This window comes from Salvia splendens, chromosome 11 (genome assembly GCF_004379255.2).
Source record: "Salvia splendens isolate huo1 chromosome 11, SspV2, whole genome shotgun sequence".
Classification (NCBI taxonomy): domain Eukaryota; kingdom Viridiplantae; phylum Streptophyta; class Magnoliopsida; order Lamiales; family Lamiaceae; genus Salvia; species Salvia splendens.
The window spans coordinates 31,278,242-31,298,789 of NC_056042.1; the positions used below are offsets into that span (position 1 = coordinate 31,278,242).

Sequence of the window (20,548 nt, forward strand, 5' to 3'; positions counted from 1 at the left end):
ACGACCCCTATCTGTGGAGAGTAGGGTCCGATCAAGTGATAAGGAGGTGCATTCCTGACTGGGAGCAGCGGGATGGTTTTAACCCACTGCCATTCGTTAGCATGTGGAGGGCACTTCGGGTCCAAGAAGACGGCAAGGAAGATTCTGGGTAGCGGCTTTTACTGGCCAACTCTCAACAAAGATGCGTACGAGTTCTGCAGGAGCTGTGAGCGTTGCCAACTGACCGGTGGAATATCTGCCCGGGATGAAATGCCGCAGGTACCCATAATAGTTTGCGAGCTATTCGACATATGGGGAATGGACTTCATGGGTCCGTTTCCTTCATCCTATGGGAATATGTATATCCTAGTTGCTGTAGACTACGTCTTCAAATGGGTAGAAGCCAAGGCCACAAGCACGTGTGAAGCCAAGGAGCTGGCCAAGTTCTTAAAGAGTCATATCTTCAGCCGATTCGGTGTGCCCAGGGCGATCATATCCGATCAAGGTAAGCTCTTCAGCCGATTCAGTGTAACCGTACAATTGAATCCTTGATGAAAAAGTACGGTGTGCACCATAGACTATCCAGCCCTTACCATCCGCAAGCAAATGGTCAAGCGGAGATTTCTAACCGCGAGATAAAGAAAATTTTGGAGAAGACTGTGAACACTTCTAGGAAGGATAGGAGTGTAAGGTTAGAGGATGCTCTCTGGGCGTATCGAACAGCCTACAAAACCCCCATAGGCATGTCCCCTTACCGGATTGTTTTGGGAAGATGTGCCACTTACCGGTTGGGATCGAGCATCGAGCATACTGGGCAGTACAGAAAGTGAATATGGATGCTACAGCCTGTGAAGAGGAAAGGAAGCTGCAACTGCAGGAGCTTGAGGAACTTAGATTGGAGTCATTCGACTCAGCTATGTGGTACAAAGAGCGAACTAAATTGTGGCATGATCGAAATCTTGACTACTCTTCCAGTCAAGATTGAAGCTTATGCCAGGGAAACTCAAGTCCAAATGGACAGGACCTTACATCATAACTGCACTCCGTTCCAATGGAGCAGTGGAAATTTCAGGGAGTTTTCCTAACTCTGAACCTTTCATTGTAAACGGACATAGGCTAAAAATATTTAGGGAGAATAGTGAGGTGGGTGTAGTGGATGAAATTCCACTGCAACCATTTACTACGGTTGTCTACTGATCAGTAAGATAGGAATTTGGAGTTCCACGTGGCTAGTTTCTTTTTGAAAATAGTTTGCATATACTGGCCAAGTAGAATTCCAAATTGCCTAAGGAAGATGTAAATATTATAAATACGTAGTTAATCTTTGCATGCAAGATAATTTCTAAAAATCCAAAAATATTTTCGGGCCTTAATTTTAATTTGGAGTACGCTTTGACCAAGGGATTACTTATCTGGTGCTATTTCAAATTTTATTTAGGTGCCCGTTTGAATTAGTTTCTTTTTTAGGTAAGTATAGGGGAAATTATGGAGAGGACGATAATTTGAATTAAGGCTTGTGCAGCTTTTGCAGGGTGACAGCGGCTAGGATGGCGCGTGAGCAGAGAGAAGGGACACGCTGACCAATCAGAGGCCAGAAATCTAAACCGCCTCCCTTCTGAAGCGTCGCGACCGGCAACCCCTGATAACCGGTTACAACCACCTGCAACTGCTCTCTCTCACCCAAATTAAACTCACCATCCCAACCCTTTTCCCTCACAAACCCTCATTTACACTTTCTATCCCAAAAGTTTCTTTCCCATTTCCACCAGTTCAAACCCTACTTTCCACCACCAAATCGTAAATTTCCGATCATGGGGAAGAAAGCGTTCGCCAAGAAAATCAAACCTCACCGCCAAGAAACCCCGGAGGCACAACCATAGCCAAATCCACCACCACCGGCACCGACCGCTCAGCCGCCACCCATGATTTCCATGGATGCCATGATGGCATTTCTTCGCCAACAAGACCCGACAAGGGACTGGACGACGGCGCTGACCAGTTTCGGCCAAATGGGGGCCGTAGGAACCGCACCCAGTGAAATTCTGCCTGCGATGGTCAGCCATACAACAGTACATTCAGAGGAGGGAACTCTCTCGGCGACCGCGCCATCAGAAACCTCAGTACCCAATTCAGCGGAACTTGACGCTGTCGCTGCCCATTACCACTCTAACCCTGAGGAGCGTGAGGCTAGGACGAGTCAAAAACAGGGAGACAAAGAAGGGAGCGGTGAGACAGAGAAGACACCGATAGCAGAGCCGGTTCCTCAAAGAGTAGCAAGAGAGACTATAGATCTAAATAAGACGGCCAGGAAGCAGGGCCTTATGACGGAGAAAGAATTTCAAGCGATTCTGGAAGGGGTATATCGGCAGGAAGAAGACGCTGCCAGGATGGTTGAGGGACCGGACCTCAAATCCGGGGTAGCAGGAGGAATGATGGAAGACAAGTCATAAACTCCCCAGCAAGAAAAAGGGGCAGTTGAGGAGCATACTGCTCAAAAGGAGACGACAGAGAGTTTAGAGGAATCTGAACAAGTAGTACCACCCGTGATAAAACCAAAGGCAGTTAAGAGGAAGTTAGTGTTGAAGGGAGACCAGAAGGAGGTACAACTGAAGCCGCAAAGGGTATCGCAGCGATGCCTGGGCAAATGGGCAGCTAGTAAGGCGAAGCCGAACACAGAGGCAGATCCCGTGGAGATCTTGAGTGAAGAAGAAAGGACCACTCCCACAAAACCTGGGGAGGAGCCTTTACCTGTTACCGACCTAGAGGATACTGCAATGGAAACCGGAGCGGTATCTCCAACACTGAGTGGCCAAGGTGAAGAGGCTGACGGGATGGCTGAGGGTCTGGACCTCGCATCCAGGTCAGTAGGCCACAAGGAGACCAGTCCTACTATCCAGGATCCACTTTCAACACAAGCTGAGAAGGAACCCGAAGAAGAGAAAGACATAGATGACGGAGAGAAAGTTAGATACCGTGAAGAGAGAAAACGAAAGGGGAAGGCCCCTATGAAGAAGAAGCCCAGCAACAAGAAGCCACGTACAGTAAACACTGGCATAGTCATTACTGAGTCAGTTCAGCGAGTCCAGGAACACCGGAGGGAGCGAAGTGATAGCGAATACGCTGCCAGCAAGGAATCAGCCTCCAACAGCGATATCTCTTTGGAGGATGAGGAGTACGCAGAACAACAACTTCAGAATGATCATCGAGAGTTAGTCCACCCACCGATAGAGAGACTGAGGTACCGGCGCTGGACAGTGGACCTTACTGATGATCTGGTGGAGGAGATGAAGCTTTTCGACTCGAAGGAGCTACAGAAAGCTTTCGATAGCAAGGATGAAGGGAGTAAGCAGGTGAAGAGCGGAAAGGTACTTCACATTCCTTCTTTAGATGATTTAGGTGCCCGCGAGCAGTTTCTATCTTATTTGCACGCGTTAGGATTCGAATGGTTGTTGGAGAATGGAGATCCGAGTGTCCCGGTTAGATTAGCGAAGGAGTTTTTCACGACCTTTAGGTTTAAGGTCACCACTGATCTAGATGAGGAATGTATCAGTTTTAGGCTGTTTGGCGGAGAGATACGGATGAGCTTGATTGAGTGGACCGTGCGTCTGGGAATGTGCAGTTTAGAGGAGGCCATAGGGCCTGAGTGGAGAAGTAGGGAGCGGGGAATTCCCCGCAGACATGTGGAATTTGAGCCCCAGGAAGCCTGGGAGGAACTTACTCACTCTGATGCAGGGCAATTCCAGTCCACTATTTCCCGCTCCGTTCATTTCAACAACCCAATTCTGAGTCTTGTACAGCTTTACCTGGATTTCAATTTATTGGGGCAGTCGAACTCCGCTGTTAGGACATCGATGACAGAGTTATATCTTCTCTGGTGCTCCAAGCAGAGAAGGAAGTTGCATCTGGGTTTTTGGACCGCCTACCAATGCCATCTAATTGCCACCCACCCAGCGAGGAACCTCACTCTCTGCCATGTCTTGGGAGTGTTCGTCTGAAACAACATCATCATCACGGAGGCCGAAGACTTATCCGACCAGATCATTGTGGATCCTCCTGGTCTTTTTGATACACCTTTGTTCGTCCGCACGAACACGGTCTATTTGAGGCAGGGTGTGCCCCGCTTCTACGCAATGAAAGTCTCAGTGAAGTCAAAACCAGGTTCCTGTGAAAAGCCTTGAGCTACAAGCCTGGCTTTGTGCCTGGCTATTTCTCCAGATAAGTGAAGCTTTAACTTGAAAATCCATGTACATCCTACAAGATTCTTCCCAAGAGGAAGAGTGGTTAAAATCCAAGTTTTGTTCCTGAGAAGGGCTGTGAATTCAGCAAGCATAGCAGCTCTCCATTCAGGTGAAAGCAATGCTTCTTGAGCCGATCTAGGTGTGAAGTAAGGGGAGACATGCAGATTGTATAACTTAGGTTTGAAAATACCAGCCTTGGACCTTGTTGTCATGTGATGCCCACTAGAAACAAGATCAGTAATTGGGAGAGCATTAGAGGCAGGAGTGATGGAGGGATCCCCAGAGTCTGGATGAGAAGCACTTGAGGAGTGTAGAGAGTCAACATTAAGTGGAGAATCTGGTGGATGATGAGAGGAGGATTGTGATAGCTGTGAATTATGACAGTGAATATCAGAACCAACAGGCTGTGAAGTGGTTTCAGCAATAGGTGCGAAGGCATGAGCCGGCTGAGGTGCACTTGGCACTGGTGAGTGAGTGTCTGAGTCATCAGAAGGGAAAAGTGAAGTACAGGGAAAAGTATGCTCATCAAATAAAACATCTCTAGAGATAATGACTCTCCCATCCGGAAGCAAGGCTTTATATCCCTTGTGAGATCCACTATATCCCAAATATACAGATTTCATTGATCTGCCATCAAGCTTGTGTTTATTGTAAGACCTGAGCAGAGGAAAACACAAGCACCCAAAAACTCTTAAAGCAGCATAATCAGGCTTCTTAGAAAACAACTTTTCAAATAGAGAAATACCATGAATGACCTTAGAGGGTACTCTGTTAATCAGAAACACAGCTAAAACAAAAGCATCATCCCAGAAAATGCTTAGAAGTGAAGCTTGAGTTAAGAGTGTAAGTCCTGTCTCCACAACATGTCTATGTTTTCTCTCAGCTAAGCCATTTTGTGGAGGAGTATAGAGGCAAGAAATTCTGTGAGAAATCCCATTTTCTTTAAAAAAACGAGGTCAGAGTCTGTAACTCTCCACCCCCATCTGATTGAAAAACCTTGATTTTGGTTTGAAACAGATTCTCTGTCAGGGACTTAAAGAATTTGAAAACACCAGCAACATCACTTTTGTTCTTCAACAAATATATCCAAGTAAACCTTGAGTAGTGATCAACAAAGGAGACAGTATCTATAGCCATTTCTTGAGACTACTGGAGATGGAACCTAGAGATCACTATGTATGAGCTCAAGATGAGAGGAAGCAACAGATTCAGAGGCATTATAACGTAACCTATGAGCCTTAGAAATGCAACAAGAGACAAATATGAGAGTCATTCATTGAATCAAAAGGAACATTATAGCTTCTGAGAACATCTTTGACAATTTCTAGAGTAGGGTGACCTAGTCTATTATGCCACAAGGATAAAGCAAGACTAGACTTACACTTAGGAACATCACTAGCTACTGGAACAGTGGAGCTGATTGAGTGGATGACTGGGCAGCCTTGATTGGAAGAGGCAGAAACAAGAAATGGAGTGATGGAGCTAGAGCTTCTCGTGATTGGTGAATGGTCAAATAGGAAATGATATAAGACCTTGTCAAAAGTTCCCTTGAGTACGATTTCCTGGGTTCCCAGGTCCTTGATAAAACAGAAATCAGGGTGAAACTCAAAAAAGACAGAGTTATCTCTAGCAAACTTAGATACACTAAGCAAATTTTTGGTGATGCTAGGGACACGCAGGAGACTCTTTAGGGTGAGCTTTCTATTGAAACTAGCAGAGTGGGGTGATAATTCAGACTCTCCTATGTTAGAAATAGCAATAGAAGAACCATTTCCAAGTAAGAGGTGTTTACCTCCAGTGTATTCTGAACTGATGTTGAGATTGCTCAAATCTCCTGAAACATGGTGAGTGGCTCCAAAATCTGGATACCAACTTGTTGAAGCATTAGATTCAAAGCCAAGTTTAGATGGAGTCCTAGAGCTCAGAGATGGAGGAGGCATAGCAGTTGCTGTGTGGACCAAGTGTGCTGAAGGATTGAAGAATCCTTGGTGTTGATTTGGAGCATTTCCTCTGAACTGAGGCTGCTGTGGCTGTGGTGGAGCATAGTTATGCTCGAACCTATGCCAGCATTTTGCTGCGGTGTGTCCAGGTTTGTCAAACAGCTGACACACCACTTTGCTATTTCCTCTACCAAAAACTCTTCCACCTCGGCCTCCTCTCTGATTCCTTGATCCCCCTCTTCCACTTCCTGATTCAATCCTGTGATTATATGAATTGAAATCCCTTTTTTGATTTGATTGATGCACCAAATTTAGAAGGGGTTTAGAACCCTCAGCACTGGAAGAGTTGGACTTCATAGACTCCATTCTTGACTCAAAAGTGAGTAAAAATGCAGTAGCATCTCCCAAACTCCAAGAATCAGATCTTGAACTGATTGCACATACATCAGGATCATATTCCTATCCCAAACCTCCAATGATGTGCATCACTTGTTCATCTTAAGACACTCTACATCCTACTGATTCTAGAAGATCAAAATAATTTCTCATTTTTCCAATATACTCACTCATAGTCAGTGAGTCCTTTTTCTGATTCTGTATTTGTTGCCTATACTGCATGATCTTGGCTATAGATCTGCTAGCAAAATTGGTCTCAAGGGCACTCCAGATGTCCGTTGCAGATCTCAAACCCACAACAAGTCCTAAGGCCGTTTCTGAGAGAGATGATAGCAACCAGGCTGCTACTCTCCTATCTGTCTCTGCCATGAAACAAAGTCTTCATTGATGACTGAAGTTCATTCTCCTTCTGCAATAAAGATTGTCTGAGGCTGAGCTTTCTTATCTCCATTCAGATACCCCTTAAGGCCATATCCATAGGCAGTGACATCCACTTGTTGTTGCCACATTAAGAAATTCGCATCAGTCAACTTCACTGAAATTGGAGGTAGCTGATGTGCATAGAGTGGCAGAGTCGTTTGACTCTGAGTGATACCTCCAGATGCAGAGTTGGGGCCTTCCATATTTGGGATAGAAAACAAAACAGAAAGAAAAGGAAGGAAGAGCAGAGACAAGATCACTAGGATCCTGCTCTGATACCATGAAAGAGAACACACCAAAGCATGATGAAGAAAACAAACTTGAATATTGCTGTAAATAGAACAAGATAAGACTACTGTTGTGTTTTGATTGATTGATTATCAAGCATACAAACGATGCATATATACAAACTGTGGAACAATCTAGACTTATCATTCTGTTATGATTAACATGCTAAACAACAAAACTAATCCTAACAAACAGCAGGCTTTAATCCCTTAAGCAAGATGTCCTTGAACGTACAAGAGTGGTCCCTCAATGCTTTGTTGGCTACAACTGTCATTGGTGATGATCCAGTGCTCTTGTGCTGAGTCTTTTCTCGTGCACTCTCATTCCTAGTCGTGCATGATTCCATATGAGCATAGTCCACGTGAGCATTACCTTCATGCAATTCGGCTTGGTTGAGTAAGCCATCTCCTTCAACCCGCTTGATCAAGTCATCGGCCGATGGCTTGATCAAGCCAATCTTCTTCTCATGCATCAGTGGCTTGATCGATGACTTGATCAAGCTAATCTCCTTCTCACGGATCTTGAGAATTCTAACACCCCTCCCTCAACCTGAGTGAGGCTAGTGAAACCACACCAAGTTTATTTCGCAGCTTCACGAAAGGTTGTTGGCCAAGTGGCTTAGTAAAGATGTCAGCCACCTGATCTTGAGAAGGAACATGCCTCAGCTCAATGTCTCTGTTGAGAACCTTGTCTCTAACAAAGTGAATATCAAGCTCGATGTGTTTGGTCCTAGCATGTAGGACAGGATTGGAAGCAAGTGCAATAGCACTTAGGTTGTCTACCCAAATCACAGGTTCTGAACGGGCTGTGAGCTTCAATTCTCCTAGAACAGAACTGAGCCAAGTTATCTCAGCTGCGTTATGAGCAAGACTTCTATACTCTGCTTCAGTACTCGACCTAGCTACAACAATTTGTTTCTTTACAGACAATGAAATAAGACTATTGCCAAAATAGGTGCAAAAACCAGTAGTGGATCTTCTATCATCTATGTCCGCAGCCCAATCAGAATCAGAAAATGTAGATAACATGCCATTTGATTTAAGAATTTGAATTCCAAAGTGTAGAGTGTCTGATAGATACCTCAGAATGCGCTTAACCGCTCTCCAGTGAGTGTCAAGCGGTGAGACCATGTATTGGCTCACCTTATTAATAGCAAAATTGATATCCAGCAAAATTGATCAACCCGCTTGATCAAGTCATCGGCCGATGGCTTGATCAAGCCAATCTTCTTCTCATGCATCAGTGGCTTGATCGATGACTTGATCAAGCTAATCTCCTTCTCACGAATCTTGAGACTTCTAACACTTAGAAGTTAAACGTACTCAATTTGATAGTCCTACAAGACTTTTCTCCATATTGATGTTGGTAGTTTACAAGACTTTTCTCAATTTTTTTTGTGGACGAGAAGGGCGTAACATAGATAATGGAACAATAATTTGATAGTCCTACAAGACTTTTCTCCATATTGATGTTGGTAGTTTACAAGACTTTTCTCAATTTTTTTTGTGGAGGCATAACATAGATAATGGAACAATATAATAATATATGATGGAATGAATGATGGAATGAAATATTAATTTATGTTTTTATTCCATTTCTTTTTAGTTTTTTTTTGGTCTGAAAATAAATACTCAATCTCATATTGGATTGATATATGTTTTAAAACATGTGTGACTTTGAAAAGTAAAGTAAATAGAATAAGTTAATGGAACACTTATTATATTTTTATATTAAATTTTAAAATAATATATGATTGAAATGAGTTATTGGGGTGTGAGATCTATTATTATGTAAAATAAAATAAAAGAGGAGTAATAAGGAACGATTAAAAAATAATGCCAGTGGCAATGGAGGGAATATTTTGTTAAAGAATCATAATTTCCATCTCTATTAAAATAGTCATTTTCATGCATAATTCATTCCACCTTCATAGTTTCGGTTTTTTGATAAAATTATCAGTGCATTCTTTCTGGTAACATGAGCAAATTATGTTTGACAAAATCGAAGTTGCACGCTTGAAGATGGGTGTGGGTATTAGGTCCGTATATATAAATGAATCATGAGCTTGAGTGGTAGTACTATGATTTACTTGATAAGCATTTATCTTTAAAACAAAAGTCGTAGAGAAAGCAATAAAATCAATCTAGATGGAAGCCTTATAACAGTGAAGATTTTCTTGATTAGAGCTTTTAGGAAAATGATGTTTAAATAAGTAAATAAATTGAATCTTGATTTTTAATTATGTAGCATGAAACATACAAATTGAGGGTCATTCTATTGATTTTTAATTATTTAGCATGAAACATGAAAATTGAGGGTACACAATTCTCTCCATATTCGTAGCAAAACGCTAATGCAATCTCAATTCTCAAGTTCTTTTACTCTTTGGGTTTGGGTTACAATTTTTTTCAACCTTCTCAATCTCAAATCTCAATGCATGAAACATCAAACTTTCTTCTAGCTTCTTCATGAAATCTCTTTTTTTAGTCCAATATTAATATTTTTCATCACATGTTGTAGTCCAGTTTGAGTGTTAAACTGTTAATAGAGTCATTTTTTTTTATTTTGGAGTGTTTCAAGATAATTAAGTTATTTATATTTTTAGCAAAAATCAACTTTCTCTTTATTCTTTTACTTTATTTAAGTCATTTCTATTTTTGGCAAAAATCAACTTTCTCATTATTCTTTTACTTTATTCTTTTATGTTTGGCAAAAATCAACTTGCTCTTGATTCTTTTACTTTATTTTGGGATGTTTCAAGATAATTAAGTCATTTTTATTTTTGGCAAAAATCAACTATCTCTTTATTCTTTTATTTTTGGTAAAAATCAACTTTCTCTTTATTTTGGGATGTTTCAAGATAATTATGTCATTTCTATTTTTAACAAAAATCAACTTTCTCTTTATTCTTTTACTTTATTCTCTCTTCATCACTTTTACTTTATTCTCTTATTTTATTTACAATCCATTTAACACACTATTCTTAAACTCCGTGAAAAAAAATACCTCTATCGACAAAGAAGAGGGAGTACTTTTTAAAATTTTCCTCGCCCCAACCAAAAAAGTCGAAGGGATTATCACAGATTCTTGACGGATAGTCCATTAGTAAATTTACCCATGGCCATTCTGACCATCACGAGAAAACGGATGATTTAACTCTAATTTCAATCTGGGCCTAGGTACAATAAGCTTTTTCTGTTTTCTTTTATTTATCACCATAAACTATAGCCCAACTATAAGTAAGATAATTAGCCCAATTAATAATAAACATGGTAAGCCGAAGCTATTTTCTCTAGGGGTGGCAAATCGTGTAAATTGGGTCGTTATCGGGTCAACCTGATAACGACCCAACCCAATAAGGTCTAACCCGAATCCGACCTGTTAAGGAAACTGTCAATCCGAACACGAACCCAACCTGCTACCCTCAAACCCGAACACGATCCGAACCTGACAGGAACCCGTTAACGACACGATATAATATGGGTTGACACGACACCATAACGACCCGAACCCGATATTACACGATTAAAACCTGATATTACACCAGTTAACCTAATTTTAACTTGATTTATATGATAAAAAACCATTTTCCACGATTTAATCTTGATTCACAAGAAATTTGTAAAGCATTATTTTTTTATAAATAATAAAAATAATGCAAAATAACAATATTATTTCTTAATGGGTTATCCATATCCAACCCGCATCCAACCCGAATTTTTCGGGTTCTTAACGGGTCAACCCAATAAGGACACGAACCCAATAAGGCTTGATCCAAATCCATTATTTTCGTGCGAATTCGTGTCGGATTAACGTGTCGGATCAAAAATTGTCAGCCCTAATTTTCTCTATCTTATCACTTTGATACAGTAATTCATGATTAACACACATCTTAACAATTCAAATATAATAATAGTGATTCATTATTATTATTATTATTATTATTATTATTATTATTATTATTATTATTATTATTATTATTATTATTATTTAATGTTATTTTATTTTTCTATTTTTAAAATTAACACTATGTTTGATTGAGATGCCTATTATTCCTTTTCAAAGTGTGCTATTCTTAATTTTTTTAATTGTTCCAATTCATTTTAAGAACATGTGAATACACTTGAATTCTCTAAAGAAATAAGACAATACATCATGTGGGATATGTGAGCGAGTAATATACTACTCCCTCCGTCCCATAAAAATATGAGCGGATAAAATGGCATAGGAATTAAGACAAAATTGATAAAGTAAGAGAAATGAGGAGAATGGTATGGTAAAGTAAGAGAGAGGAGGAAAATGGTGGTTAAAGTAGAGTTAGTAGATAGTTGGACCTACATTATTTAATTCATATAACTTTCTAAAAATGGAATGTACATATTTTTATGGGACGGAGGGAGTATTACCCTCTCCCCTCCGTCCACAAAAAACCTCATGTGTGCTAACTACAGCCCTCTCACTCGACGATGTCTATTAACAAGAGTTGTCCACTCTTCCTCTTTTATTTACTCGCGGCTCAATCTTTTGCCGCAGACTCCACAGACATTTTGTATGAAATCCAACCATTCATTAGGGTTTACAAAAATGGCACGGTTGAGAGATTAAGTGGAACAGATACGGTTCCTGATACAGACCAAACATGAGAACACATCCCAAAAGACTAGCCTGTTAAGAGAGAGAGCCAATTTAGTCTAAATAACCCACACCAGTTGTTCTCACAACCGATGTGGGAATTGAGTCCATAACATTCGACCCTTCTTTAACGGCCAACGTCCTCGTTGGTCACGCCTGGTTCTTTGCCACGCCACCACCCCGTGGGCCACCACTCCGAGTTTTCTTTGGTCACATCCACGTTGGTCACGTTGGATTCTTTGCCCGGTCACCACTCCGATTCGGCCCCAAACGTACTCGTTGGTCACGGCGAGTTCGTTGCCCGGCCACCACTCCGAGCCGTTTGGGTTCTCAATGAAAGCACCAATTGATACAGACCAAACATGAGAACTTATCCCAAAAGACTAGCCTGTTAGGAGAGAGAGCTCATCTAGTTTATATACCCCACACCAGTTGTTCTCACAACCGATGTGGAATTGAGTTTGTAACAGTGTTCCGCCGTTAGGGGTGGGAAAAAATACCGACATACCGAAATACCGGACTTACCGTACCGAAAAAATACCGAAAATACCAGTTTTTCAGTATACCGTAGTTTTCGGTACGGTATGATACCGTACAGAAAACTTTCGGTACAACAACGGTATCAAATATCCTATACCGCGGTATACCATGGTATACCGAATCTTCGGTATATACCATACATGCGGTATACAGCAGTATGCCGAATCTTCGGTATAATATATATATATTTAAAATATTTAATATATTTCTGTTTTGCCATTATTTTACTTTACTTTCATTCGACACATAATATTAGTAGTTAGCTTATAATGGTTTCATCAAGTTTAAGTTTAATCATTCCATCCTCATAGTTAATTAGGTGGTGCCGATATGTGGATTTTACACTTCATATATTTATTTTGGTTTGGTTGTTTCATAGTATTTGCCATTGTGATTATGCTCGACCATTAATAAAGATTGTCAAATGCAGGATGACATCTTCAAAGATTTCTTGTGGGATTGTGAGTATGAAGACAACAAGGTTGCGAGAAATGAAGATAGTGTTGATCACTTGAAATGTTATTTTAAATATTTTGGGTATAGGTTTGGTTGTTTTAGATTATTGATTTTTTTTGGACTTTTTTCAAATAGTTAAACACTTGGAAATGTTATTTTTTATATTTTGGATATAAAATTATAATAGATATTTTTATAACAGGTATAATGGTATTACGGTATGTCGTACTGTATTTCGGTATACCGTAATACTGTATTTCGGTATACCGTAATACGGTATTGTATACCGCAATAACGGTATGATAATGGTATTGAAAATTATCATACCGAATTTTCAATAAACCGGACTTCGGTATACCGAAAATTCGGTAAGGTATCAGTATGGAATTTTTTCATACCACTACTTTCAGTACGGTATGCGGTATGACACTCTCGGTACGGTATGCAGCATGACACTCTCGCCGTCGCTCAATCCGAAATCCAAAGTTCTCTCCAAAGACATAATCATCGAGCCATCTCTCAACATCTCCGCAAGGCTCTATGCCTCTATCTCCCCAGCTCTGCCTCCGCCCACCGCCGTAAACTCCCCCTTCTAGTCTACATCAGCAGCGGCGGTTTCTTCACCGGATCCCCCTTCTCTCTCGACTACCACACCTACCTAAACTCCGTCATCGCCGTCTCCGTGAATTACCGCTTAACTCCCGAGCACCCTCTCCCCGCAGCCTATGAAGACTCATAACTAGTGGCGGATCCAGGGGCAGGTGGGGGCGGTCGCCCCTACCCAACCGTCCGGAGAGCCTAAATTTTTCATTGAATCAATCCGAAAATAGGATATCCGCCCCCTCCGTAGAGTGTAGAAATAATTTTGTTTTCAATAAATGTCATATAAAATGTAGTAGTCTAATGGTTTGGTTGTTGGATTTTTAACTAAGATGTCTAGGGTTCAATCCTCAACAAAAACATATTTATTTTCATTTTTTATTTTTTATTTTATCAATTCATATTTCTTCTTATTATCAAAATAATACCTTTAAATACTACTAAGTTGCATATATTATGTTGTTATATTTATTCTTTAGTTAAAATCATTTTTAATTTTGTGTTAAAGTCTTTTTTATCCTAAAGTACTTATAATTTGATCCATGCATCTTAATTATTCTCTATGTAACAAAATAAACATTTTAAATATTTTGAAATATAAATATTTAGTGCTCTACTTATATCACTTTTGTATATAATATTTACAGTGATTTTAAATGTACATATATTTACACTAATTTTATATTTTAAAATGAATAATACATATTTGCAAGCTAAAGCATGTTTATATTTATATAATTTTTTATTTTAAAATGAATAATACATATTTGCAAGCTGAAGCATGTTTATATTTTATTAATGAAGCTAGTGCAGTAGTGCTACTTAAATATTAATATAATATTTATTTATTTTATTATTAAAAATAATATTAAATTAAATATTTAATATTTAAATATAAGTTCCGCCGCCGCCATTTTCGGGTCCTGGATCCGCTACTACTCATAACTCCTCCTTAAATGGATCTTCTCTCACTCCAAAGAGGGCGGAGACGGTAGCGAGGCGTGGCTGCGAAACAACGTCGATTTCGACCCCGTTTACGTGAGCGGAGACAGCGTCGGGGGCAACATAGCCCACAACATGGTGGTTCCGGCCGGGTTGGAAGAAACGGGTCGTGTTAAGTTCCGCGGGTTGTTCCTGAATTGCCCGCATTTTTGGGGGAATGAGCAAATTGGGAATGAATCGAGTGACCCGGAAATGGTGGCGCGGGAGGAGAGTATATGGATCCACGCATACCCGAATTCCACCGGATTTGACGACCCGTTGTTGAACCCGGATTACAACCCTAATCTTTCGAAACTCGGGAGGAAAAAGGTGGTGGTTTATGTTGCTGAATATGACATTTTGAGAGAGAGAGCAATTGGGAAGGAGAGGTGAAGAGTGTGGATGTGAAGGGAGCGAATTTAAGCAATAATGAAAAGTTTAACTATGGTTTGGGATTAGAGAGAGCGATTATGTAATAAATCAATCTTATTTGCACTGTGTTAGACGAAATTATCCATAGATTATTATTCCCCTATTGCGGCAGTAAATAGCACTCCCTTACCTCCCTTTGTCCCATTGCAATTGATTAGGTTTTCATTTATGGTTGTTTCATCATAAGTGATTGATTTTGTTTTTGGCAAAGAACGATACTTTTTCTCGCTCTTAATTACATTTTTCTCTTTTTACCAAGCCAAGTGTGACTAATTTTTATAGATTACTCATAACTTGTAATAGAAATGATTTTTAATTTTATTATTCTGGAAAATAAATTTCTATCTAAGTCGACGTAAAAGATGTGCAATTTGAGTCCACATTAACCTACTTGCAAGTTGTAAAGACTAAATGACGTCAAACATGTGCAGTTTGCGCCCCTTTAACCTACGTACATGCGTGTTGTTCGACCTACATGCGAGTTGTTCGACCTTTTTCGTTTTCAAGATCATGTCAAAATGTTATTTAAATGGATAACAATGATAACTTTCTTGTGCTAATGTTAGCCACACGTTCATTGTTTGATGAGAATGGGTTACCTACCTTTGGAAATTTCCTTTAGTGTGGACACATAAGAGACCAGTCGTCCATTTCAACTTGTATATAGGGGAATACACCAAGCCACGCATAAAGATCACTAAGACAAAATTTGCACAATTGCTTACCCTTAAAAAGTCTATTACAAGAGTTGGTTATTATACATTCATATACGTATACACATTTTAGTAATGTATTACAAGAAAAGACGCATTTAATGTGTGGAATGATTGAAAAAAAAATTATTTACCCGTCCCCTAGAGTCTATATATGACTTGGCATTTAATGTGTGGAATGATTGAAAAATAATTATTTATCCGTCCCCTATTAGGAGTCTATATACGACTTGGCGTGAATTAAAAAAAGCAAAAGAAAGTGAGTTAAAAAAAATAAGTGAATGTTTGATAATAAAATATGAGTACATTGTGTTGGTGAAATACGAAGTCTACTTTACATTATAATGAAATATGAATCTCACTTTTATATATTTGTTTGATAAACTAATATGAGTGAAATGCATTAGGAGTCCCAATTGAGTTCGACACAAATTTTAAAAAATATAGAGGAAAGTTGGTGAAAAGATAGTGAAATGTAGGTCATATTTTTATATATTAATTTTATGATAAAATGTGAGTAGAATGAGGTTAGTGGAATTTATGGCCTATTACCAATTATGTAAGATTTTAACTGGGACTCCTAAAGTGGATAGACTAAAATGGATAACCGGGACTAATAGCGCTACAATTACTTTCAAGTATACAAGGTATAAATAGTATTGCTAAATGTAAGCACATAATATCGAACACATGGAATAGGGTGTCAGACTGACTATCTAAGACTAGGCTTCTTTCACTATTTGGAGATATGGTTTTGGTATTGGTTTTGAACGCTGAAAACAGTATGCTCCCTCCGTCCCTCAAATTTTGTCATAGTTTGAGCGGGCACGGCTTTTAAGAAATGTAATGAAAAGTGAGTTAAAAAAGTTGGTTGAATGTTGGTCATACTTTTAAAGTGTTAGTTTTATAATAAAATATGAGTGGGAATAAGTTAGTGGAATGTGGGGCCCATTACAAAAAATGGTAAAAAGTAAAATGTGACAAATTTTGTGGAACGGACGGAAATGAAAAAATGTGACAAAATTTCAGGGACGGAGGGAATATTAAACATTTTAAAAGAAAGCAAACAGAGAATTACATGTTAACACACGAGGAAAAACATATGAGACGAGGGAATTTTAGAGATGTGCTTTCATAGTTATAGTTTATACAAGTTCCAAATACAACATCCTAGCACAGTTATAGTTTATACAAGTTATAGTTTAACTAGAACGAGTCACATAAATATAGTCCATACGGCACAAAGTAGGTTACACATTACGGTCGTAAATCTTAGACTAGTAACTCCAAAAGCTCGATTAGACTCTCAAAATGTCCTCACTCTTAATTAAAAGTACCGTTTTAAGGGGAATTAGTTGTAGTGTTACCTAAGTCCTTCTAATATGCAAATCCTCTTTCGATTACTTTGCATGACAAGAAATCATCATAAAATGTGTCACTTAAACATGAAGCATTATCCACTACTTAAAGCAAGCAATGACAAAACGGATACTAACTAAATAGGAACTCTACAAACCAAAGTCATTACTAACAAATCCATAGAATTCTATAGATTTAGCTACTCATAGACAAATAAACTAAAACCATACTTTGTAAGAAAAACATAAAAACTATGAAGAAACCAAAATGATGAATCTCGTTGTCTTGATCTTCTCTTAATCCAAGCTTCAAACCCTATTATTTTTTGGTGTGAAATGCAGCAAAAGATTCCTTTTAATTTTTTTTAAAATTTTATATTATTTTGGTATTTAATTTTTTTATTAACTTAAAAACTGAAAACAGAGTGAAAAATAATAAAATAAATTTGGATTGACGTTATGAACACGTGCTAGGACTGAATTTTAAAATATTACTCCATCCATCCCCAAAGAATATGCACTTTGGAGTCGGCGCGAGTTTTAGTATAAAATTAGTGAAATAAGAGAGAGGTAGAGAGAAAAAGTAAATAAAATACTGTTAGTGGAGAATGTATCTCACCTCATTGGAGAGAAAAGACTTTCCAAAATTAGAAAGTGCATATTCTTGTGGGATGGACTAAAAAGAAAAGAGTGCATATTCTTGAGGGACGGAGGTAGTATGTGATGAAAAAAATGAGTTTGGGTGCTACTATGGATGTTCTAATAGTTCACAACTACTCCTTAGAGTGTCCGCAATAGTTTGGCCAAGTCCAAGGTCAAGCCACAAAAATTTGTCTATACCCACGAAAATTTGTCCACAGCCACAAAAAAACTTGTCCAGCCCAATAGTGGACACGCCATAACCACAGATCACATTATTTTATCACATCCTCCGCGGCCATCCGTTTCCACCCCTATAGGGAGCCGCGGCCCAACCGTGTCCTCAGGCGGTGGTCGCGGCTCCCTATTGTGGACACTCTTAAAACTACTGTGTCCAAGTTGTTTTACTCCCTCCGTCCCTGAAAGTTTGTCCCATATTTTCATTTCCGTCCATCTCACAAAGTTTGTCCCATATCACTTTTTACCATTTTTTTGTAGTGGACCTCATATTCCACTAACTCATTTCTACTCACAGTTTATTATAAAACTAATATATAAAAGTAAGACTCGTATTCTACTAACTTTTTCAATTCACTTTTCATTATATTTCTTAAAATCTGGGTCGGGTTAAAGTGAGGCAATATTTAGGGGGACCAAGGGAGTATATGGGAAGGTGAGAAATAAATGTAGACCGGATTTGTCACTGTTAGACATAGTATATGCACAGACGCTTTATGAGGTCATTATTCTAGAAATAAAGCATAAAAATTGTTGATTTAGTCAGCTGTGTTGTATGACCATAGTGATTTTTCAGGGGTAAATTAGACTTTTTGATCTTCTATCTCTTGACACACAAATCCAAGCAGAAATAAAAACCACAGAATTGTTTTAGGTGTATTACAATACAAACAGCGCGGGCCTATTTTAAAACTCGATGTGGCTCCCCATAAGAGCATCCACAATAGCGCCTAGCGCACCGCCTAGCCGAGCGCCGGCGCTAGGCGGTCTATTGCAACCGCCCAGCCATTTCCGGATTTAAAAACCCCCTAGCGTTCGGGGGTCCCGTGGCTCTAGGCGGTGCGCTGGGCGATCCGCCCGGAGCTATTTCAGCGTCCGAATCGCCTAGCGCACCGCCTAGCGCGATTTTTTTTGAAACACTATATATACGCGCTTTGCACGTCATTTTCATTCGCACCACTTGTTTTAACGAGTACTCTCTATATCTTAATTTATGTACAAGATCAACACCTAGAAATGAGTAAAGCCGGTGGTAGTAGTGGTGGGGATGCTGAGGAGTACGAGCGTTTAATGAACGAAGCGCTAGAGGCCTATACGAACCGTTAGATTGATCAATAGATGCAGAGGGCCTTGCAGCCAGCGGTACCTCGACCTCGCCCAGTGGTACACCGCCGAGCGGTGATTGATCGTGATCACGTAGCTGCACATCAGCGCCTATACGAAGACTACTTCGCACAGGAGCCGCGGTTCAACGCCAACCTTTTCAGGCGCCGTTTTAGGATGAGCAGGTCCCTGTTTATGCGTATTGTTAACGATTTGGAGCAACGATATCTGTATTTCCGCTTCAGACACGATGCGTCTGGCAGACCCGGCCACACACCTATTCAAAAGTGCACTGCGGCAATCCGGCAATTGGCCTACGGAGGCGCGACAGACATGTGGGACGAGTACCTCCACATCGGTGAAACGACTGCCCTGGAATGTATGAAGTATTTCTGTCAGGGCGTGATTGAAGTATTCAGTGATCTGTACCTTCGAAGCCCTACCCCCGAAGACTGCCAGGATCTGATGCAGATGCACGGGGAGAAGCATGGGTTCCCTGGAATGTTAGGCAGCATAGATTGTATGCATTAGGAGTGGAAGAATTGTCCCGCTTCCTAGAAGGGGTTCTACACGACCGGCTACAAGGGAAAGAATCCCACGATGATCCTCGAGGCCGTATCTGATTACCGGCTGAGGATTTGGCATGCGTATTTTGGGATAGCCGGTTCGAACAACGACCTCAACGTCCTCAACTCGTCGCCACTTTTCAACGAGCAGTGTCAGGGTGTCGGTCCGGCCATCAGTTTTGTCGCCAACGGCAACCGGCATGATGTGGGCTATACTTGGCGGATGGGATATACCCTAGGTGGCCCGTCTTTGTGAAGACGATCCGATGCACATCAGATGAGAGGAAGACCTACTTTGCGGCACGGCAGGAGTCGGCGCGCAAGGACGTGGAGCGCGCATTTGGTGTGCTCAAGTCTCGATGGGCGGCAGTTAAGGGGCCAACGCGTTTGTGGCATGTCGACTACATTGCAGATATAATGTACGCCTGTATTATCATGCACAACATGATTGTCGAAGATGAAGGTGTACAACTGACTGATTGGGCCAACGATGATAATGAAGCCGGTCCAAGCCACGGCGTGGCCGCCCCAACGTACGGAGTGGGGTACCTCACGATGAAGACGGCCATCTCCAAGCACATGCCGACATGCGCCAAACGGAGGCTCATATTCGACTCCAAAAGGATTTAATTGAAGAGTTATGGGCGCGGAGGACTGCACGGCAGTAGTTTTTTTGTTAATTGTGTAATTTTTTTTAATTAATGTACTTTTTAAATTTTAATAATATTATTGAATTTTCTCGTATATGTCTCGTAAATTAAATTGCGTATTTTGTGTGATTGTTAATTATTTGTTTTATATAATTTTGAGTGATGTGGCTATTGATGTGGCTGGGCTATTTATGATGTGGCTAGGCTATGGTTGGGCTATTTATGATGTGGCAGGAGGATTTTTAGTGTTGATTATGTGGCATGAGGAGTTTGTGGCTAGACTATGGCTATGGCTGGGCTTTTCCTATTGTGGATGCTCTAAATGGACTGATGAATCGGCGAATTTTTGATGATGATGAATGCTCGTAAAAATAAATTA

General features: G+C 40.1%; 1 pseudogene; it reads left to right on the forward strand.

Annotated features, from left to right (window-relative positions):
* The first annotated feature begins 11,727 nt into the window (after positions 1–11,727).
* Positions 11,728–14,863, forward strand: LOC121754802 (annotated as a pseudogene).
* Positions 14,864–20,548: the final 5,685 nt, after the last annotated feature.